The sequence below is a fragment of the Myotis lucifugus genome, unplaced genomic scaffold, assembly GCF_000147115.1.
Source record: "Myotis lucifugus unplaced genomic scaffold, Myoluc2.0 scaffold_10, whole genome shotgun sequence".
Lineage (NCBI taxonomy): Eukaryota > Metazoa > Chordata > Mammalia > Chiroptera > Vespertilionidae > Myotis > Myotis lucifugus.
In genome coordinates this window covers 10,816,729-10,841,743 of record NW_005871058.1, presented here as the reverse complement: position 1 = coordinate 10,841,743, position 25,015 = coordinate 10,816,729, and the positions used below count along the sequence as shown (strand labels likewise).

Sequence of the window (25,015 nt, the reverse complement as noted above, 5' to 3'; positions counted from 1 at the left end):
AATGTTCTCTTACAAGTACAGTTAGAATATGTCGACTGATAGTTTATCTCTAAATATACTGATTGTTGAACTTGTGAACCTGGAAAATTAAGAAGTAAGCCTTGGACCCACTGGTAGCTTCATTGTGGTGGCTTCATAATGTTGACACCTCGTGAGCTTCTGCATGGCATTACTCTTGGCACACCCCTTCTTTCTTGCTGTACACTTCAACCTGGGACACTGGTCATTTCAGACTTATGGTGGTTTTTTCAAGCAATCCTACAAGTTGTAGAATGACTCTTGGGTTGTATTGCAAACAATCTGTGTTGATTCTGGTGTGCTTTTTATTGTGAGATATATATTTAAATAAGGGAGTGTGAATAGGTTGATGGTGACCGTTGCAATCTGTTGTAACATGTTTTAAGTTTGCAAGTGAGGGAACTAACAATACTTTCTAGTCATGTATAAAACGTATAAAGTACTAGAGGCCCAGTGCACGAAATTCATGCACGGTGGGGGTGTTCCCTCAGCCCAGCCTGCACCCTCTCCAATCTGGGACCATTGGGTCCTAACTGCTCACCTGCCTGTCTGATCGCCCCTTACTGCACCTCCTCCGCCCTCCCCACACAGCCTGCTGTTCATTCTTTTGGTCGTCCATCACTAACCCCCCGGCCAGCCTGGTCACCCCATGCAGCTTTCTATTTGGTTGTTACTGTGACGGCATCCTGGACAATTTGCATATTCCTCTATTATTAGTATAGGTCAGTGGTCGGCAAACTCATTAGTCAACAGAGCCAAATATCAACAGTACAATGATTGAAATTTCTTTTGAGAGCCAAATTTTTTGAACTTAAACTATATAGGTAGGTACATTGTTATTAACTTAATTAGAGTACTCCTAAGCTGGCCTTTGCTAAAAATGTCCTCAATCTGAGGGGTCGACCTCAGCGAATGTACCCCCACTTCTTCTAATGCCACTTCTTCAAAATAGACTCGCCCAGGCTGAAAACCGACTTCTGCGCATGGGCCACGAAGTTTCAATTGCACTGTATGTGCACGCCCGCACGTGGTATTTTGTGTAAGAGCCACACTCAAGGGGCCAAAGAGCTGCATGGGGCTCGTGAGCCACGGTTTGCTGACCACTGGTATAGGTAATTGGATCTATAAACTCTGCAAATCAATGTTTTGCTCATCCCCAGAACTTTTTTACATTGGAGGGAACTAAATTCAGTTTCCTGTTAGTTCTGATCCTCATTTCAGTGTAAATTCTGAGAGCAGATATGACATACCATATTTCTCCTATTTAAATCCTGGGTGTTTCAGGTTCTGTGTCAGGCAGTCTTATTTATATGAGTTATGAGGACACGTGAGGAAACACTGTAAAATGGGAGTGTAGCAGAGAGGCCTGGAAGAGACAGCTGTAATGATGATCTAACCCCACTGCTTGCCTAACAAATGAGAAGTGGGATGCCTGGAGCAGCTGAGTGACGAGCCCCTGTCAGAGCCAGGACAGGACTGAAGCCTCACTTTGCATGTGGCCTGTGAAAAGCAAATTGTTAGGAAGAAACCCTTTCAAAGTTTGAATGTCCCTCTGGAGTATAATGATGCAGGGAGGTTTTATGTTCCTTCATGGTAAAATTATAGCTTGCCCTCTGTGTGTTCCTGTTCTTTCCAGAGCACATTGTTTCACCTATTTTTATGCTCCCAAGCTTTCTTCAGTGTTTGATTGCACATTGTCAAAATATATCATTTTCATTTTATTTATTGATTTTTAGAGGGAGGGAGGGAGGAAGATAGAACGGTTGATTTGTTGTTCTGTTTATGTATTCATTGGTTGATTCTTGTGTGTGCACTGACTGGGGATTGAACCCGAAACCTTGATATATCTGGACAATGCTTTAACCAACTGAGCTACCCAGCCAAGGCCCATAAAAATATTTTTATTAGTAGTACATCCCTGTTCCTTTTTCCACCTGTGTTTAATCGTTCTTTTTGGAATGTCTTCCACTTTTATCTTCCACTGAAAAACATGAGAGATAAAACCTTGGGGATATTAAAAAAAGGGGGGGGGTAAGAATGCAGGAAGGTTGGTGTTTGGGAACCTTTTAGACTTGCTAGTGTGCAAGATCATTTTAAAAATGGACACATTGGGTCCTGGCCATGTGGATCAGTTGGTTGGAGCGTCCTGTAAACCTAAAGGTTGCGAGTTCAATTCCCAATCAGGGCACGTACCTACCTAGGTTGCGGGTTCGATCCCCAGTCGGGGCGTGTACAAGAGGCAACCAATTAATGTTTCTCTCTTTCCTTCCCTTCCTCTCTCTAAAATCAATGAACATATCCTTGGGTAAGGATTAAAAAATAAATAAATAATGGACACATTGGAATATAATGTTCAGTGTGTTAACTAAAGTTAATACCATATCATATATTTGAAAGTTACTAAGATAGTAAATTTTAAAAGTTATCACAGGGAAAAAAATTGTAACTATGTGAGGAGATGGACGGTTAATTTATTGTGATCATTTCACAAAATACACATATCAAACCATTGTGTATATCTAAAAAAATGTATTTCTTGAGCAAATTATTCATAGATGATCTTATAATCATGGAATTAAGCTACTGAGATCCATTTCTAACATTAGAAATAAAGTAAATGCAAAATGACTCCTAAAAAATAAGTCATGGAATAGGATTGTGTCTCTTTGATTGGTGTATTTATATTTTGATTATTTGAATTTTGTTTTATTGTTTAAAGTATTACAAAGAGTATTATATATGTCTCCTCTTTTTTTTTCTCCCCTTGACCTTCCCCTGGCCTCCCATACCCCCCAGTGTCTTGTGTCCATTGGTTATGCTTATATGCACGCATACAAGTCCTTCGGTTGATCTCTTACCCTCCCCCACAACCCTCCCCAGCCTTCCCACTGTAGTTTGACAGTCTGTTTGATGCTGCTCTGCCTCTGTATCTATTTTTGTTCATCAGTTTATAATGGTCTTTATTATCCATGAATGAGTAAGATCATGTGGTATTTTTCTTTCATTGACTGGGTTATTTCACTTAGCATAATGCTCTCCAGTTCCATCCATGCTGTTGCAAATGGTAAGAGTTCCTTCTTTTTTACAGCAGCATAGTATTCCATCGTGTAGATGTACCACAGTTTTCTAATCCATTCATCTGCTGATGGGCACTTATGCTGTTTCTAGATCTTCGTTATGGTAAATTGTGCTGCTATGAACATAGGGGTGCATATATCCTTTCTGATTGGTGTTTCTGTTTTCTTGGGATATATTCCTAGAAGTGGGATCACTGGGTCAAATGGGAGTTCCATTTTTAAATTTTTGAGGAAAGTCCATACTGTCTTCCATAATGGCTGCACCAGTCTGCATTCCCACCAGCAGTGCACGAGTGTTCCTTTTTGTCCGCATCCTCTCCAGCACTTGTTTGTTGATTTGTTGATGATAGCCATTCTGACAGGTGTGAGATGGTACCTCATTGTTGTTTTAATTTGCATTTCTCGGATGATTAGTGACTTTGAGCATGTTTTCATATGTCTCTTGGCTTTCTGAATGTCCTCTTTTGAAAAGTGTCTATTTAGGTCCTTTGCCCATTTTTTTGAATGGATTGTTTATCTTCCTTTTGTTAAGTTGTATGAGTTCCCTATAAATGTTGGAGATTAAACGCTTATAGGTGATAACATTGGCAAATATGTTCTCCCATGCAGTGGGCTTTCTTGTTGTTTTGTTGATGGTTTCTTTTACTGTGCAGAAGCTTTTTATTTTGTAGTCCCATTTGTTTATTTTCTCCTTAGTTTCCATTGCTCCAGGAGCTGTATTGGTAAAGATATTGCTACGACAAATGTCTGATATTTTGCTGTCTATGGAGTCTTCTAAGATTTTTATGGTTTCTCATCTTACATTTAAGTCCTTTAATCATTTTGAGTTTATTTTTGTGTATGGGGTAAGTTGGTGATCTAGTTTCATTTTTGTGCATGTATTTGACCAATTTTCCCAGTACCATTGATTGAAGAGACTGTCTTGACTCCATTGTATGCTCTTGCCTCCTTTGTCAAATATTAATTGAGCATAATGGCTTGGGTCTATTTCTGGGTTCTCTGTTCTGTTCCATTGGTCTATATGTCTGGTCTTCTGCCAGTATCAGGCAGTTTTGAGAACCGTGGCCTTGTAATATAGTTTGATATCTGGTATTGTGATCCCTCCAACTTTGTTCTTCTTTCTCAGGACTGTTGTGGCTATTCGGGGTCTGTTTTGATTCCAGATAAATTTTTGGAGAGTTTTTTCTAGGTCTGTGAAATATGCCGTTGGTATTTTAATGGGCATTGCATTGAATCTATAAATTGCTTTGGGTTGTATGGACATTTTAATGATGTTAATTCTATCAATTCATGAACACGTTATGTATTTTATTTAGTTTCCCCATAGAAGCTGATTTACAGAAGAAGAACAAATGATTTTTTCCAACACAAATCATAGGACACCTAAGGGAGTGGTGTTCAATTTCCCCTTGGGAGCCAAGATCAATTACCCCAGCCAGCACAGTAGCTCCCTTCTTTCCTGTTGACTCAGAGGCCTAAGGAGTACGCAGTGGCTGGATGGCATCTTAAAATCCCATTTGATAAAATCAATGCTATTTCCCCTGGTAGAAGTGTTTCTTCCTTGGTACCATGACTTACAGGCCAGCAAAACATAAGGCCATAAAAAAATGAAAAAGACATTTTGCTCTGGTGTTACTAGGGCAATAGTGATTGGTGACGCTCACATTTTCACCCCTTGATTCCTGCACTTGTAAATACTGGTTACCGGAGAGAAAGCACCATTTATTCTATGCTGATTCCAAGGCCACGTTGGAGGCTCGATCCCCAGCCCCGGTTGGGGTGTGTTCCGGAGGCATGCAATTGATGTATCTCTCTCACAGAGATGTTTCTTTCTCTCTGACTCCTTACCACATTTCCTCTGTCTCTAAAAATCAATGGAAAGATATCTTTGGTGAGGATTAACAGCAACAAAAAATGACAAACTGGTGTTAATTTATTTAGTTTACCCTAAACCATTTTTGGTTTCTGAATTGCCAATCGTTCTTCTCCATCTTGATAACTAAACATTCCTTTCAAATTTCAGAGAAAAAGGGTCAAATTTTTCCTATATTAAATATATACTCAAAATAAATGTAGTATATAATTGTGGTACATAAGTCAATGACCTTTGTGCACACATGAAAATTGATATATATGATGTCCATGTAATAATTATTAAAAATGTCTTTCATATCTGTTATTATAATCTTGTGGAAAATGATGAAACTGAAAGTGTGTTGGCATATTGGTAGCAAGTTCTATTATAAGAAAGAAATGTTTAAGTCCTTTGGTTGATCTCTTACCCCCCTATCCCCTGCATGCATATTAGCATAATCAATGGACATGGACACTGGGGTGGTGGGGGCTTGTCCTGGGAGGTGGGAGTGGCCTGGGGGGGGGTTAATTGGGGAAAAAGGAGACATATGTAATACTTTAAACAATAAAAAAAGAAAAAAGTTAAAAAAGAAAGAAAAGTATAACCTTGTTCAAAACCTGAAATGGTAGTATTATGATATTTTAACAATAATATCTATACCTTCATGTATATATATGAAACATCTGATTTATTCATTGTGTTTTTTATCACCTTTCTGCCCAGTAGAATATCTATATTAATAAAATGGTAAAATTCTAATTAGACCATATAGACTGGATGTCTTCCGGACGTCCTTCTGGACAAAGCCACAGTGGCCGGTCTGAGGTAGAGGCAGTTGGGGGCGATCAGGCAGGCAGGCAGGCAGAGTGGTTAGGGGCAATCAGGCAGGCAGAGGGTGGCGGTTAGGAGCCAGCGGACCAGGATTGCAAGAGGGATGTTCAACTACCAGTTTAGGCCCAATCAGGCCTAAACTGGCAGTCGGACATCCCCTAAGGGGTCCCGGATTGGAGAGGGTGCAGGCCGGGCTGAGGAACCCCTGCACCCCCATGTGCACGATTTTCATGCACTGGGTCTATTATTTGGGATAATGTCTTTCCTGTTTCCTGCAAAGTCGCAAGGAAATAAAACCCAGCCCATGGGATAGTTGGAGAAAATGATGTTCTAAATATTAAATAAATACATGAATAAACCACATTAGATCTGGAAAACCAATGAAATCAAAACCATCACAAAATCAGCAGATGGCATAGATTTCCTGGTTCTGTTTCTTCAGCATTCAAGTGCTTCTTAACTATTCTGCATGTGCTCAGTTCCAATTACTGCCTTAGACTGGGTGAATGAACAGCGGTCGTCAATAGGCTACAAAACATACAGTGACTCATACATAATCTAAATTTCCTGTTGCTTTCTAAACAGTCCTGATATGTCTGAGGAGCCTCCTCTATGCTGTTATCCAGGGAAGAAGGCTGATCACAAACATGCCATCTTACACATGTGTCTTCCACGATTGTCTTGCAATCATGGCCATTGCAGACAGCAGGGAAAAGAAAGATGTATGGGGGAGCATGTGTGGGAGGTAATTTGGGTGTGGGCCTGTAAATGGTGCACTTAATTTTCATTCGCAAAACATTGATCCACATCATTCACGTTGCCACACTATCTGTAAGGGAGTCTGAAGAACATAGTCACTCTATTGGCTAGAAAGTAGATCAAGACATTTCGTTTAGAACACAGATATTGTAGAGCACTTAGAAACCTTTCAGTTGAAAAGCAAATAAGATATTGTAAAACAAAATAATTTCCTCTGCTTAGAAGGGTGTCATATTTGCTCATGTCACTGAAAATTTCACATGCCCCTACATTAGTCTTGAATTTACTTCTGTATTTCTTCATAACTTCTAAATAATTCAAGTTCCCATTAATATTCCTGTCTTCATAAAGCCATAGTCAATTTTGCATTGTAGCATTTGTAGCTGCTTTATGTATATTTCTGGTATATTTTGCTTATAACTTCTTATTTAGCTTTTATAATATTTCCCCATGATTATTTTTAGTTCTATGTTCTAGGACATGGGTGTGGTCTTTATACTAGAAATAATTGCAATAAATTATTTATGTAAATTAAATTGCATCAACAAAAATACTTGATATATACAAGGATCTTATTGTTAAGTAACAAACAATAACTGAATTATATAAAAGCTTTTCCTCTAGCAATTACTATTCAAAATTTAAAATATTTGCATTTTGGTTTATGTTCCAAGGAGATATAAATACAAATATGTGGAAAATAATCTCTCTCATTTTTGCATGTTTATGTATTTTACTTTATCCATTTAGTCAGTGGCAAAAATGAAAATTTGCAGCTGGTGTCAAGATAAGTGGACAACACTTATGTTTATATAGTAGCTGACTGTAAGGAATACTACAGGTATTCATAAACTGCTCAGTTTAGAACTGGAAATACAATACATTTGGAATGAACTATTCTTTCATGAAGGTCTCTGGAACTGTATCGCAAAGCAGAATTTTGGATACTTTCTGGAATTATGGTGAAAATATTTATGGAAAGCATCATAAATGAATGTCCATCTGCAACTGTTTCACTATAAAGCTTTCATTGCGGTACAACATTAGAAACATTCTTATACAGATGTCAATTGAAATGAAGGCCTCCATTCTAGTTGTGGCAACAGGAATATTCATCTTAGGAGTGCTAGGAAATGGATTCATCGGACTGGTGAACTGCATCGAGTGGGTCAGGACTGGGAAAGTTTCCTCAGCTGATTTCATCCTCACCAGCCTGGCTCTGGCCAGAATCATTCAACTGTTGGTAATACTCTTGGATTTATTTATAATGGGGCTAGCTCCACATCTGTATGCTACTGGTAAACTAGCAAAGGTAGTTAGTATTCTTTGGGCACTAGCTAATCACCTAACTATCTGGTTTGCCACCTGCCTCAGCATTTTCTACTTCCTTAAGATCGCCAATTTCTCCCACTCCTTTTTCATGTGGCTGAAGTGGAGAGTCAACAGGGTGGTTCTTCTGCTTTTCCTGGGGTCTTTCTTCCTACTGTCTCTTAACCTCTTAATGCGTGATGCTATTAATGAATTGTGGTTGAACATCTACAGGGTACATGAAATAAATATGACTTTGCAGTTAGAGGCAAATGAAATATTCTATCTCAAAAGTCTTCTTCTTCTTAGTTTGACCTATGTTATCCCCTTTTTCCTGTCTCTGATCTCTTTGCTTCTTTTATTTCTGTCCTTGGTGAGACACACCAAGAATTTTCAGCTCAATCTGACGGGTTTGAGGGACTCAAGCACAGAGGCCCATAGAAGGGCCATGAAAGTGGTGACAACGTTCCTCCTCCTCTTCATCATTTACGTTATTTCTGTTCTAACTGCAACTTGGATCTTCACTAAGGCACAGACATACCAAGTCATGATGTTTTTCTTAGTGATTTCAACTACCTTTCCCTCAGGCCACTCTTTTCTTATAATTTTTGGAAACAGCAAGCTAAGACAGATCGCCTTGGAGCCACTGTGGCACTTAAATGTTCTGAGAAAAGCAAAACCTTTGCCTTTATAGACAGAATTTGAAATAACCTTGTGCATTCTATGGGAAAATATCTTAATAGAAACCTTCAGCATTTATTTATACCAGGGTTTGTTAAATAGCACCAAAAGTTCCCTACAACATGTCTTTAAATAATTATATTTTCTTAAAGTGATATGACATAATATTTGACTAAAGGACATGTCTCCAGTGTATTAACAGTTTCTGGTAACAGTAGAGATTTGAGACCTGATGAAGTATGGTTATGAAAGTCTTGTGTATATTTCTGGTATACTTTGCTGGTAAGTTCTGATTTAACTTCTATAATATTTCTCTGTGATTATTTTTAGTTATTTGTTCTAGGACTTAGATGTGGTCTTTGAACTAGAAATAATTGCAATAATTATTTATGTAAATTAAATTGCATCAACACAAATACTTGATATGTACAAGAATCTTATTCATAAGTAAGTAACAATAACAGAATTATGTAAAAGCTTTCCTCCTAGAAATTACTATTCAAAATTTAAAATATTTGCATTTAGGTTTATGTTCCAAGGAGATTAAAATACAAATAGGTGGAAAATAATCTCTCTCAGATTTGCATGTTACATATTTTACCTCATTCATTAAGTCAGTGGCACAAATGAAAATTTGCAGCTGGTGTCTAGATAAGTGATCAACACTTATGTTTACATAGTAGCTGACTGTAAGGAATACTACAGGTATTCATGAAATGTGTGTGTCTTAACAGAACTGTTCAGTTTAGCACTGGAAATACGATACAATTGGAATGAACTATTCTTTCATGAAGATCTCTGGAACTGTATCACAAAGTAGAATTTTGGAAGTATTTTCTGGAATTATGGTGAAAATATTTATGGAAAGCATCATAAATGGATGTCCATCTGCAACTGTTTCACTATAAAGCTTTCATTGAGGCCAAACATTAGAAACATTCTTATAATGATGCCAATTGAAATAAAGGTCTCCATTCTAGTTGTGGCAACAGGAATATTCATCTTAGGAGTGCTAGGAAATGGGTTCATCGGACTGGTGAACTGCATCGAGTGGTTCAGGACTGGGAAAGTTTCCTCAGCTGATTTCATCCTCACCAGCTTGGCTCTGGCCAGAATCATTCAACTGTTGGTAATACTCTTGGATTTATTTATAATGGGGCTAGCTCCACATCTGTATGCTACTGGTAAACTAGCAAAGGTGGTTCCTATTCTTTGGGCACTAGCTAATCACCTAACTATCTGGTTTGCCACCTGCCTCAGCATTTTCTACTTCCTTAAGATCGCCAATTTCTCCCACTCCTTTTTCATGTGGCTGAAGTGGAGAGTCAACAGGGTGGTTCTTCTGCTTTTCCTGGGGTCTTTCTTCCTACTGTCTCTTAACCTCTTAATGCATGATGCTATTAATGAATTGTGGTTGAATACGTACAAGGTACATGAAATAAATATGACTTTGCAGTTAGAGGCAAATGAAATGTTCTATACTAAATGTCTTCTTCCTATTACTTTGACCTATATTATCCCCTTTTTCCTGTCTCTGATCTCTTTGCTTCTTTTATTTCTGTCCTTGGAGAGACACACCAAGAATTTTCAGCTCAATCTGACGGGTTTGAGGGACTCAAGCACAGAGGCCCATAGAAGGGCCATGAAAATGGTGACAACCTTCCTCCTCCTCTTCATCATTAACATTATTTCTATTCTAACTGCAATTTGGATCTTCAATAAGGTAGAGACCTATCAGATCACGATGCTTGTCACAGTATTGTCAGCTACCTTTCCCTCAGGCCACTCTTTTCTTATAATTTTTGGAAACAGCAAGCTAAGACAGACCGCCTTGAGACTACTGTGGTACTTACATTCCCTGAGAAAATCGCAAGTTTAACTTTATAGACAGAATTTGAAAAAACCTTGTGTATTCTATGGGACAATATCTTAATAGAAAACCTTCAGCATTTCTTTATATCAGGGTTTATTAAATAGTACTAACATTTCCCTACAACATGCTTTAAGTTGTTATATTTTCTTAAAGTGATATGACATAATATATGACTAAAGGGCATTTTTCCAGTGTATTAACAGTTTTTGTTAACAGTAAAGTATTTGACAACTGATGAAATATGGTTATAAAAGTCTACAATGAAATATTAATAAATGTATAAATAAGATACAATGCAATATGAATATCTGTATATATAATTACAGTTACCAAAATGGAAAAAGTAACACAAATTTTTCTAACTAAAGAGAATTTTGAAATTAGAATTGAAAAATAATTGTAAAGGTTAAGTCTAATAATAGGTTATATAAATATAAAAGTGTTAATATTTTGTGATGCTTTGAATATTGGAAAGGATCTGAAATAATAGGAATTTTCATACTATATTTCTTGGATTACTGGTATGTATTGGTAAAACAACTTTGTTCAAGAGTATGGCATTATCATTTAAGGTGAAGATGCATATCCTAAGACCCATTAATTGTACTTTTTCTTGTTGTACTGGAGAATTATTCGTACATGTGTGAGAGAATATACATGCAAAAATGTGCATGTTACTACTGTTCTTAATAGCAGAAATTGAAGAGTCATGTAAATGCTGAAATTGAGGAATCATATAAATGCCCATTAGTTATAAAATGGACAAATAAATCATGGAATACGGACACAATAGAATACAGCACAAAAATGAAAACGAATACATTAGACCTATAAATTTCTTAGATCTTTGATGGAGAAAAAATATAGACATAGAAAGGTGAATTTTTAAAAGCAAAATACATATTTAGGGTAGTGTTTGAAAATATTTGTACATATGTAGTGCAACTTCTGTAATAAAATGATTCAGATTACTGACAGTAGCTGGACATGGAATAAGCAGAGAAGAGAAGTTTGCTTGCTAATGATGCTATTAAAATATTAAATACAGTTTCTATACTGTATTTTTATATAGAGGTTTTACGCATTTCATATAAAAATTCTATACCAGCAAAGTACTTTTTGTTTGATTCACAGTGCTTAATTTTATAATGCAGTAAAAAATAGCAAATATATTATCAGAAATATTTTGTTTGTAACTTCCTCTTGGTGAAGTTTTATGTGATGTTGTTCTTTCAAGTTAGACCTGATGCTGAGAATTATGTATCATAAGACCGTGGAATATATGGGTAATGTTCTTTCATTGGAGTGAATTCTGTCTCTTAGAAAACTTGATGAAGTCACAACCATCAGAGATTTCCCATTTATCTGCCTTCATCACCACCACCACCACCACCACCACCACCACCACCACCATCATCCTGTTATCTTATTTAATGATTTATATTTCCAATGTTTACACACATATTTTGGCAATGTGTAGATTACTGCTTAATGATCATTGTATCTAAATTATGTTAATAATGAGCAAAGTTAAAATCAAGTGAAAAGCTTTTGAAATAGAATGTTCTTTCATCTTAAATATATTTCTTGGGGAGGCAGGCTGGCAGGTGGCAGAAGGAGTCGCAGGTGGTGGCAGAGGCCTTGCTTGCTCATCTGGGCCGGCGGGAAGGAGTCGCTGAGCATTTGTGAGGGAGGGAAGGAGCTCCTGGTGGAGCTCGCATGCAGCGCAGCCCCGTGCGGTCTTCCTGCAGGCCCAGCCAGGCCCCGCCGCCGCCCACAGTCCTGTGCAGAGCTGGGTCCGGCCGGGGCCATGCTGCTCACTGTGTACTGCATGCGGAGGGACCTCTCCGAGGTGACCTTTTCCCTCCAGGTTGACCCCGACTTCGAGCTGCACAACCTCTGTGCACTGTGCAAGCTCCAGTCCCCGCCGCAGAGAGCCAGGACATGCTGAAGCCTCCCAAGATGAGTGGGCAAAACTCAGGATGCCATGGAAGCCGTCTTGGCCTTGGAGAAGAACCTGAACCAGGCCCTTTTGGAGCTGCATGCCTTGGGTTCTACCCGTGCAGACCCTCATCTCTGTGACTTCCTGGAGAACCACTTCCTGGATGAGGAGGTGAAACTCATCAAGAAGATGGGCGACACCTGACTCACCTCTGCAGGTTGCGGGCCCCCAGGCTGGGCTGGGCAAGTGTCTCTTTGAAAGCCTCAGCCTCAAGCACGACTAGGAGCCTTTGGAGCCCAGAGGCCTTTCAGAGGCCCCCCTGCACCCCCCTGGTGTCTGGCTTTTACCTGAGCCTCTTCCTGAAACTACTAGTCATTCTTTTAACCACCCTGGAGCCCTCTCCCATGCATTGGCCAAATGAGACAATAAAGCTATTTGCAGGGAAAAAAATAAAGCACAAATAATGCCTGCTTCTTAAGATGATTATGAGACTTAAATGAGAGGATATGAGGATTAAGTGGGACACTGAGAACCTGGTGTGATGCTGGCTCTTCGTGGAAGTTCTCAGTGGTAGCTGTCTGTCTACGGTTTTAATGGGCTTTCCATGTGTCATTTCCAGCCTGAAGGGAACTCGGTGATCCTGTGGATGGGAGCATTCTGACTCTCCTGGTTTTGATTTCTTGTAGATAATTAAATGTTCTCTTACAAGTACAGTTAGAATATGTCGACTGATTGTTTATCTCTAAATATACTGATTGTTGAACTTGTGAACCTGGAAAATTAAGAAGTAAGCCTTGGACCCACTGGTACCTTCATTGTGGTGGCTTCATAATGTTGACACCTCGTGAGCTTCTGCATGGCATTACTCTTGGCACACCCCTTCTTTCTTGCTGTACACTTCAACCTGGGACACTGGTCATTTCAGACTTATGGTGGTTTTTTCAAGCAATCCTACAAGTTGTAGAATGACTCTTGGGTTGTATTGCAAACAATCTGTGTTGATTCTGGTGTGCTTTTTATTGTGAGATATATATTTAAATAAGGGAGTGTGAATAGGTTGATGGTGACCGTTGCAATCTGTTGTAACATGTTTTAAGTTTGCAAGTGAGGGAACTAACAATACTTTCTAGTCATGTATAAAACGTATAAAGTACTAGAGGCCCAGTGCACGAAATTCATGCACGGTGGGGGTGTTCCCTCAGCCCAGCCTGCACCCTCTCCAATCTGGGACCATTGGGTCCTAACTGCTCACCTGCCTGTCTGATCGCCCCTTACTGCCCCTCCTCCGCCCTCCCCACACAGCCTGCTATTCATTCGTTTGGTCGTCCATCACTAACCCCCCTGCCAGCCTGGTCACCCCATGCAGCTTTCTATTTGGTTGTTACTGTGACGGCATCCTGGACAATTTGCATATTCCTCTATTATTAGTATAGGTCAGTGGTCGGCAAACTCATTAGTCAACAGAGCCAAATATCAACAGTACAACGATTGAAATTTCTTTTGAGAGCCAAATTTTTTGAACTTAAACTATATAGGTAGGTACATTGTTATTAACTTAATTAGGGTACTCCTAAGCTGGCCTTTGCTAAAAACGTCCTCAATCTGAGGGGTCGACCTCAGCAAACGTACCCCCACTTCTTCTAACGCCACTTCTTCAAAATAGACTCGCCCAGGCCGAAAACCGACTTCTGCGCATGGGCCATGAAGTTTCAATTGCACTGTATGTGCGCGCCCGCACGTGGTATTTTGTGTAAGAGCCACACTCAAGGGGCCAAAGAGCCGCATGGGGCTCATGAGCCATGGTTTGCTGAACACTGGTATAGGTAATTGGATCTATAAACTCTGCAAATCAATGTTTTGCTCATCCCCAGAACTTTTTTACATTGGAGGGAACTACATTCAGTTTCCTGTTAGTTCTGTTCCTCATTTCAGTGTAAATTCTGAGAGCAGATATGACATACCATATTTCTCCTATTTAAATCTTGGGTGTTTCAGGTTCTGTGTCAGGCAGTCTTAGGTATATGAGTTATGAGGACATGTGAGGAAACACTGTAAAATGGGAGTGGTAGCAGAGAGGACTGGAAGAGACAGCTGTAATGATGATCTAACCCAGGGGTCCTCAAACTTTTTAAACAGGGGGCCAGTTCACTGTCCCTCAGACCGTTGGAGGGCCGGACTATAGTTTAAAAAAAAAACTAGTTGGCTGCTAAGCAACAGGCAGCGGAGGCAAAAACACCCCGCGGGCCAGATAAATGTTTTTGGCGGGCGCATGTGGCCCGCGGGCCGTAGTTTGAGGACCCTTGATCTAACCACACTGCTTGCCTAACAAATGAGAAGTGGGATGCCTGGACCAGCTGAGTGACGGGCCCCTGTCAGAGCCAGGACAGGACTGAAGCCTCAGTTTTGCATGTGGCCTGTGAAAAGTGAATTGTTAGGAAGAAACCCTTTCAAAGTTTGAATGTCCCTCTGGAGTATAATGATGCAGGGAGGTTTTATTTTCCTTCATGGTAAAATTATAGCTTGCCCTCTGTGTGTTCCTGTTCTTTCCAGAGCACACTTTCTTCAGTGTTTGATTGCACATTGTCAAAATATATCTTTTTCATTTTATTTATTGATTTTTAGAGGGAGGGAGGGAGGAAGATAGAACGATTGATTTGTTGTTCTGTTTATGTATTCATTGGTTGATTCTTGTGTGTGCACTGACTGGGGATTGAACCCGAAACCTTGATATATCTGGACAATGCTTTAACCAACTGAGCTACCCCGCCAAGGCCCATAAAAATATTTTTATTAGTAGTACATCCCTGTTCCTTTTTCCACCTGTGTTTAATCGTTCTTTTTGGAATGTCTTCCACTTTTATCTTCCACTGAAAAACGAGTGATAAAACCTTGGGGATATTAAAAAAAAGGGGGCAGGGAGAGAATGCAGGAAGGTTGGTGTTTGGGAACCTTTTAGACTTGCTAGTGTGCAAGATCATTTTAAAAATGGACACATTGGGTCCTGGCCATGTGGCTCAGTTGGTTGGAGCGTCCTGTAAAGTTGAGGGTTCAATTCCCAATCAGGGCACGTACCTACCTAGGTTGCAGGTTCGATCCCCAGTTGGGGCGTGTACAAGAAACAACCAATTAATGTTTCTCTCTTTCCTTCCCTTCCTCTCTCTAAAATCAATGAACATATCCTTGGGTAAGGATTAAAAAATAAATAAATAATGGACACATTGGAATGTAATGTTCAGTGTGTTAACTAAAGTTAATACTATATCATATATTTTAAAGTTACTAAGATAGTAAATTTTAAAAGTTATCACAGGGAAAAAATTTGTAACTATGTGAGGAGATGGACGGTTAATTTATTGTGATCACTTCACAAAATACACATATCAAACCATTGTGTATATCTAAAAAAAATGTATTTCTTGAGCAAATTATTCATAGATGATCTTATAATCATGGAATTAAGCTACTGAGATCCATTTCTAACATTAGAAATAAAGTAAATGCAAAATGACTCCTAAAAAATAAGTCATGGAATAGGATTGTGTCTCTTTGATTGATGTATTTATATTTTGATTATTTGAATATATATAGCTATCCAATTTTTATGGTAATGAAGTCTTTATTGTACTGAAGGCTTTTGGTACTGACCATTAACCATATAGGAGACAGTCTCTTCACACAGATAATGACAATTTATCTCTTTTAGAAGTAAACAACAAAAAAAACGATGCAAGTTTAAAATATGAAGCAACACACAAAAGTGGCCGATAATTTGGGTCTTTGTTGGAGGGGCACAGTCTGTACAGTTTAACAAAGTCTGGATTTGACTCTTCATTTCAAAAGTATACTTCTCTCCTGCCATACTGATACCATCCCAGAGAGCAGAATCCACACCTCCAACTTAAAAAGGCTATGGCTCAATGAAGAAAGTAGTTACTGATTCACATCAAAGATTAGGAAGCAAAATCATTATCAAAGTAAGTATTTGAAATCACAAGAACTTTACAAATTCAGTAGTTTGAAATTTCTCTCCTGAGGTATCTATGCTTTTTGTACATAGTCGCTAGTAAAACTGATGCATTCTATCATTCCAAGTTGTACTTATAAATATGTTGCTGGGTGCTGAAAATAGATATTATGTCTTAGCACAAAATGGCAGCAATTGCTTCTGGTAAATATTTTTGTTGAGATGCACTCTTTGGTGAGATGCAAAATAACATTGAGAAGCCACATTATTTTCTTTCTCTCTTCCCTCCTGATACTCTCAGAATCTTCAAGTAATTTTCAGAGGAGAAACCACAAGACCAGAATGAATGAGTAAAGACGGTCTATGTTTGACCCATAGATCATCATATCTACTCTAGGCCAATTAGCCTGCATTGCTGTATCACCTGTTGCACGTGGAATTTCCCTTAGAGTTTGTATCGCTCCAACAAGTGATGGTCAGAAATGATTTCTACCTGACAAACTAGGTCAAGACTCATTTTTCTTCTCAGAAAGTTTTCTACATGCCCAATAGTTGCTTTTTGTGGGGAGGCATGGGATAGGAGTTGCTGAAGGCACCTGCCCCTGCCTTGACATTTCCAAACAAGTCTGAGCCCTGGGAGTTTACTTAGACATGTCCTTGCTTAAAGGACACTACAGACACATGTGTTTTCTCAGGGATGCTTACCCTGCTGATTGCATCTAGAGGTTAATTTTAGTTCAAGCTGTTGTTACAATAAAGGCCCAAGGAGTCAGGCAATCAAGGCTGCTTAGTCCCTAAAGCCAAATAGCCCCTTAGCCTTCTCTTTCACAAAAACGTGTGTCAGAGTAATCTATTCATCCATCACTCATGGTCAGCTGGTCAGTCCCAACAAGTGGTTCCCTCTGTGAGGAACCAGGAATGTAACAAAACACAATGGAACCCTTGAAAACTAAGAGTAAGAAAATTAAAGTAACTATGCAATAAGTCATTGGAGCTCGCTTGGGATTTCCAAGTTCGAGGGAACTATTTCTCAGCTAAGGAATTCACTATCTCATTTATGCTTCTTAGGAATGTATGTTTTCCAGTGAAAAAATAAGCCAACTTCTGAAAGTAAGGGGGGAAAAAAAGGTTTTTCCTGTATTTGCCCCAAAGCAAAGTTTATATATATATATATATATATATATATATATATATATATATATATTATTAAAAGTTATGTGGCTTATGTCCGAAGAACCAAGATGGCGGCATACGTAAACAACGGAGATTGCTGCCTCACACAACCACTTCAAAAATACAACTAAAAGACGGAACGCACATCATCCAGAACCACAGGAAGGCTGGCTGAGTGGAAATTCTTCAACTAGAAGGAAAGAGAACAGCATACCGAGACTCAGAGGAGGCACAGTGCAGAAGGAAAATACTAACTTGCGGAGTGCATGTGGACTGGGCTAGCGGCTGAGGGCGCGGTTGTCTGTTTCAATCGGGAGGGAGTCTCAGACTCTGAGCTCCAGATCCGGGCGAGTCTCTAGGGACCCAGACTCATACAGGAGAAGTGGGACTGTCTGGCATCGGTCGGAACTTGAGGGCAGCTTTCTCTCCGAGGTTTGTAGCGGTTGCTGGGACACTGAGAGGCAGAGCCTCTGGGGATGGGACTGAGAGTAGCCATAACTGCTCACTCCACCTGCCCTGTAGATCCCCTGGGACCCACCCTGCCCAAGCCCTGCACAGAGGCATTTGCTGGATAGCTTCAGGCAAAGGCTAGATTATCACCTCCCTAGAGGACAGACGTTCTCCCACTGCAGACACAGCCAGTTGGCCTGGAGGTCAAATCTCTCCCAGTATTACATACAACAATCAAGGCTTAACTAAAACAAGACTACGCACAAAGACCACTAGGGGGTGCACCAAGAAAGCATAAAAAATGCAGAGACAAAGAAACAGGAAACAAATGTCAGAAATGGAGGATATAGAGTTCAAAACCACACTTTTAAGGTCTCCCAAGAACTGTCTAGAAGCCGCCGATAAATTTAGTAAGGCCCTCGAAAAGACTGGTGAGACCGCTGATAAATATAGTGAGATCCTCAAGAAATCTAATGAGACCCTCGATGTTGTGATAAAGAACCAACTAGAAATTAAGCATACACTGACTGAAATAAAGAATATTAGACAGACTCCCAACAGCATACCAGAGGAGCGCAAGTATCAAGTCAAAGATTTGAAATGCGAAGAAGCAAAAAACACCCAACCGGTAAAGCAAAATGAAAAAAGAACCCGAAAATACGAAGATAGTGTAAGGAGCCTCTGGGACAGCTTCAAGCGTACCAACATCAGAATTATAGGGGTGCCAGAAGATGAGAGAGAGCAAGATATTGAAAACCTATTTGAAGAAATAATGACAGAAAACTTCCCCTACCTGGTGAAAGAAATAGACTTACAAGTTTAGGAAGCGCAGAGAACCCCAAACAAAAGGAATCCAAAGAGGACCACACCAAGACACATCATAATTAAAATGCCAAGAGCAAAAGACAAAGAGAGAATCTTAAAAGCAGCAAGAGAAAGAAACTCAGTTACCTACAAGGGAGTACCCATACGACTGTCAGCTGATTTCTCAACAGAAACTTTGCAGGCCAGAAGGGAGTGGCAAGAAATATTCAAAGTGATGAATACCAAGAACCTACAACCAAGACTACTTTATCCAGCAAAGCTATCATTCAGAAGTGAAGGTCAGATAAAGAGCTTCACAGATAAGAAAAAGCTAAAGGAGTTCATCACCACCAAACCAGTATTATATGAAATGCTGAAAGGTATCCTTTAAGAAGGGGAAGAAGAAGAAAAAGGTAAAGATACAAATTATGAACAACAAATATGCATCTATCAACAAGTGAATCTAAGAATCAAGTGAATAAATAATCTGATGAACAGAATGAACTGGTGATTATAATAGAATCAGGGACATAGAAAGGGAATGGACTGACTATTCTTGGGGGGGAAAGGGGTGTGGGAGATGAGGGAAGAGACTGGACAAAAATCGTGCACCTATGGATGAGGACAGTGGGTGGGAGTGAGGGTGGAGGGTGGGGTGGGAACTGGGAGGAGGGGAGTTATGGGGGGAAAAAAGAGGAACAAATGTAATAGTCTGAACAATAAAGATTTAATTAAAAAAAACGTTATGTTATGTTAACCAGGAACTTGATTACTTTAAAGGAATAAATTACTTAATACTGTTTAATAATAATATAAGGTGTTTCACTACTTCCCCAGGATTTAAAATTTAAGATGTGCTTTCTCTTCTTATGATGGAAATTTTATACTTAAGGTATATGGGAAGCTCTGTCAAATAAATAATAATTATATTCTATTTACATATGCATATTGAATATATTCTAATATGCTTTCATTTACAAGTTATTGTTATAAGTTATAATACTGTGAAATATTGTGTTTTGCAGAAAGGACAGGATGCCATGTTATTTACATTATAATCAAATCAATAACCATATCATTTTAAATTTCTTCTCATTTGGAGACAGTCACTGTTTTGCTATAATACATTTAAAAAAAAATGTTACATCTTCTGTGGGATCCATAGAAAGGACTCTGATTTATTTTAAGCTACATATCTCTAAGAATAAACTTTCAGATCATCCCCTCAAATTGGATAAAAATTATTAGAACTCTACTGAGTATCTAAATTTACAGAAATGCTGGCAAGAAAAATCAGGAGAAAAAGAAGTTGATTATAGGACTAGATGAACTAAAAATAATTATAGTTTTGGTAATTATTATTCTCATAGTAATATGTTTGTTTGCATGAATCCAATAAAAATCTGATTTCTTCATAATGGGACATAAGTCAGTTTCCAATTATAGGTTTATTAACCAAACCTTTGCTGAAATATCATGTCTGAAAGAGAGACATACTAGGACTCTGGGTGTCACCAGAAATCTCTAAGGAATAAAGATGGACTTTGAAGCTGATAATCCTCTTAGACAAATAGCCTGGTACCTTGCTTGTTCGTGTGGTTCATGGCAGTCTTTCCAGGTAAGGAACGAAGGTTGTTTTCCTGAGAGATGGCATGAAAGAAACCCCAAGATACCTGCAGGGACCTGGCTTCTTTGCCCTGAAAGTAAACTTTCCCAGCGATTCCAGCAAAGCATATTTTTAAAAACAAAAATAGCCTATGTAATCAACTGTTATTTTTGTTGTGTTTATGCAAACAATCGGGCCAAATTACAACTAGACTCATTACAATAAGTAAATTAGTCTTTAATAAAAATACGGGTGATTTTAGGGAGAAAAATTGTTTTAACAAGAAATTATTGGAAACTCGCCGAACCGGTTTGGCTCAGTGGATAGAGCGTCGGCCTGCGGACTCAAGGGTCCCGGGTTCGATTCCGGTCAAGGGCATGTACCCTGGTTGCGGGCACATCCCCAGTGGGGGGCGTGCAGGAGGCAGCTGATTGATCTCTCTCATCGATGTTTCTAACTCTCTATCCCTCTCCCTTCTTCTCTGTAAAAAAATCAATAAAATATATTTAAAAAAAAAATTATTGGAAACTGTTCTAACTTTTGCCCAATAATTCTGAATTTCACAACACAGTTTGTCTCCACCAGATTACAAGCCCTACATGCACCTCTGGAGTACTACCTCTAGGCACCATTGCCACCTCTTTCTGCGCCCAGGCCTCATTGTCCCTCTGACAGGGAGCTCTGAGAGAAACCTTCGACCTGCCTCAGCACGAAGCAGTTACAGAAGAAATCCAGTGTCCCCTTTCCCTGAAAGAATTCAGAGCCAAGATCCTTGAGGGGATATAGTAGGCAGTTAGACAGACATGAGCAGAGCAAGGATGCTAGGCCAACTAGAGGAGAAATAAAACTCTGAGACATACTTTTCACCACTCCAACTGCTCTGAAGCTGGGAATAGAGGAGCCTGTGTAGAACTAACCTTTACTCAAACTAATTAGAAGGAATTTATAGTTTTCATGTAATAGAAGGTATAGAGATCAAGGGAAAAGAAAGTGAAGTAAACAAACTATAAGGGTATGTGTATGTTACAGAAGGTATGTATAACTTGCAGAGGGTCTGTACAAGTAAAGAAGAACTAGAGTTGAGGAAGTAAAAATTGTAAGAAGGGATATAAAGAAATGAATATAACAGCAAGAAAAGAAAATAGAGTAGGAATAAAGAATAATTGTAAAAGTTATAAGAATGTTTATAAAAGTCATAGAAGGTTTATAAAGAGAAATTTTAAAAGGCATTACAGTCAGTACTTGGGTTACATTGGACTCGACGTACCTTGTTTCGTGGTTACATCGCCATCTACCATTTATTTATATATAAAAAATAGTTTGGTCATTTTGACGTATGTACATATGTGCTTTATGTTTTCTATTATTTATTTAACACAAGTGAAGGTCTAGAATTTTTTTTTACTGTTTCACTTCATTTCTGCTGTGTGTGCTCCATGTGTGTGATGTAGGTGCTTATGCAGGTCGGTTCTGACTTACATCAAAAATCGCATTGCGTCGCGCTGTAGGAATGGATCTCCCACATAACCCAAGGACCTACTGTATAAGTATACTGAATAATAAATCTAATAGATAGAGCACATGAATTAATCTGAAATGTAATCATATTATTTTAAATATTAGAACACATATATTTATGTGAATAGGTGGTTAACTTTTTCTTAAAGTTTTCTTTTCAAAGCCTCTACGAAGTAATTAGTGAGATAACTCAGCTGTGAGTCCAGCTAGCAGAACCGATAAGTATGGTCAGACCAACCCACCAGGAGTCAAAGCATCATCTTGTCAACATCATCTCATCGCCTGACAATAGCTGATGTCTACAGACCCAGGCCTGCACATAGCTACATTCCTCACCCTAGTCCCTTCCCCTTTATAATCCTGTCCCTACACCTTGCTAGAAGTATACATTTAATACTTGTACGTACCCTGTCTTCTTAATCAGAGTAACCATTGCTGTCATTATAATTCTTTGTTTTTCTTAAAGTCTACAAAATTGGAACTCCAGCAGTAAATGTGCTTTGCCGACCTGCCATTCCAAAGCAGAAAGTTCACCACCTTCATCTGTCTTTTGTAGCCAGCAAAACAAAAAGGGGGGAGTTGTGTGGGGGGGGGGCGATGGGGCAGGAGGTGGCAGAAGATGCCTGCCCGTGCCTTGACTTTCCAAACAAGTCTGAGCCCCCAAGTGTTTACTTAGACTTGTCCTTGTTTAAAGGACACTACAGACACGTGTGATTTCTCAAGGATGCTTACCCTGCTGATTGTATCTAGAGGTTAATTTTAGTCAAGCTATTGTTACAATAAAACCCTAAAGAGGAAGGCAATTGAAGCTTCATAGTCGCTAAAGCCAATATCCCCTTATCTTTCTCTTTCACAAAAATGTCTGTCAGAGTAATATATTCATCCATTTCTCAGGGTCTTCTGGTCAGTCCCAGCAGCTTTTCCTGAAACTTGGAGAAACTTTATTTCCAATCACTTAAAGTATCCTGTGCCTTCATTAGCACCAATAAATTCTAGTAATAAAGACATATCAAGGTCAGGTGAAATCTGAAACACTGATTCTAAGGCTTTCTTAGATCTTCTTTTGCTTGAAGGGGCTGGTTGTAGAAAAGCAGGTTGAGGAACGTCTATCTCTTTCTTTATAAACTCATGCATTTGCTTTTTTCCTCTTTCTTCTAGATTGATTATTAATTTGTACCATATGTCTTGTAATTGTCAATCCAACCTTATGTTATAAAGAGGTTGTGTCTCATGAACTACTGTGCTGCATTTTGGACATCTGTTGTTATATTAAAAATGTCTTACATTGCAGCTTTTTTACAACATATAATAAGACATTCTGTAACTGTAGTTGCATCTGTTAAGGAACCTTTGCAAATAGAACACAAGATGTATGGGGTCAGTTCAGAGGAATTAATCTGCTCTTAAGCGCTCTTTCTTATACTTTGGTGTGGCCCATACCCCTCCAGCCTCAGCAAGAAGTGGCTCATCTCTTCCTCCTCCTCCTCCTTCTCTTTTTCCTCCAGCTCCTCATCCTCTTCCAACTCCTTATCCTTCTCCAAGAAGGGGACCCTCAAGTGACCCAGGTTGTGCTTGACTCCACCTAAGGGTGCCAAGAACATGAGTAGCCAGGAGCTCCTGCCTCTGGCAAAGGTGGTGGACCCTCCTCATCCTCTGTGGGCACCAGGGTGAGGGCAGAAGAGAAAATAAGCTGTGTGTGTGTGTGGAGGAGAGGGGTGGAGGAAGGGGGAGCATCACTGTGGTTCCCTCCTCCTGGGTAGCAGCTGCTTTCTTGAATATATTTTGAGATCAAATTCTGCTCCTTACTTTCCCTATAATGAAAGCCTGTGGTAATGGCAAAGCAATAGGCTGCCATCAACGAAAATCTCACCATGAGACATCCATGACCAGTTTCTTTCAAATTACTGGAGAGTGACTGGTTCATGAATATATCTATTTTGTGACCAAAGTTTGGGAAGAGAAGGATATGGATACATTCCCTTATTAACACTAATAAAAATGAAAATACTTTCTTGAAGTGTTTGTTGTTATGTGTTTTATTTAGTTTCCCCATAGAGGATGATTTATAGAAAACGAACCAAAGATTGTTTCCAATATGAATCTTAGGACCCCTAAGGGAATGGTGTCCAATTTCCCCTTGGAGACCAAGATCAATTACCCCAGCCAACACAGTATCTCCTTTCTTTCCTGTTGATTCAGAGACCTAAGGAGTACAAAATGGCTAGATGGCAGTCTTATTTCCAGTTTGATAAAACCATTGTTGTATCTCCTGGTAGAACAGTTCCTCACTTTGTACAATGACCTCCAGGCCAGCAGAACATAAGGTCGTAGAAAGAGGATACATTTTGCTACTGGGTTACTAGGGGCAATAGTGAGTGGTGACACATTTCCACCCCTTGATTCCTGCACTTGTGAATCCTGGTTACTGGAGAGACAGCACCATTTATTGCATGCTGATTCCAAGGGCACGCACCTCAGTTGCAGGCTTATTCCCTGGCCTTACTTGGGTCTGCGTGTCTCTCTCAAATTGATGTTTCTCGCTTTCTGTCTCCTTCCCATCTTTGCATACTTTCTAAAACTCAATGGAAAAATATCTTCAGCTAAGATTAACAATAACAACAACAACAAAAAAACAAAATCAAAAACTAATGTCAATTTATTTAGTTTACCCTAAACCATGTTTGGGTCTCTGAACTGCTAATCATCTTCTCCATCTTGCTACCTAAACATTCCCTTTAAATTTCAGAGAAAAGGAGTCAAAATTTTCCCATCTTAAATATATGCTGACAATAAGGGTAGTATATAATTGTAGTACATATAAGTCAATGACCTTTATGCACACATGAAAATTGATATCCATGATGTCTAATGTAATAATTATTAAAATTGTCTTTAAGATCTGTTTTTATTATAATCTCATGCAAAATGATGAAACTAAAAGAGTGTTGATGGAACTTGGTAGCAAGTTTTATTATAATAATGAAATGTATAACCTTGTTTAACAACTAAAAGTTTAGTATTAGGAAATCTTCACAATATTATTTATACCTTAATGTATATATTTCATAGATCTGATTTATTCATTTGTTTTGCATTGCATTGCTGCCTGCCCCAGTAGAATATAAAGAATATAATTTGGGATGATGTCTTTCCTGT

At 39.0% G+C, this 25,015-nt stretch overlaps 1 pseudogene; it reads right to left on the bottom strand.

Moving 5' to 3' along the window:
* Positions 1 to 16,614: 16,614 nt before the first annotated feature.
* On the bottom strand, positions 16,615 to 23,714 carry LOC102438969 (annotated as a pseudogene).
* Positions 23,715 to 25,015: the final 1,301 nt, after the last annotated feature.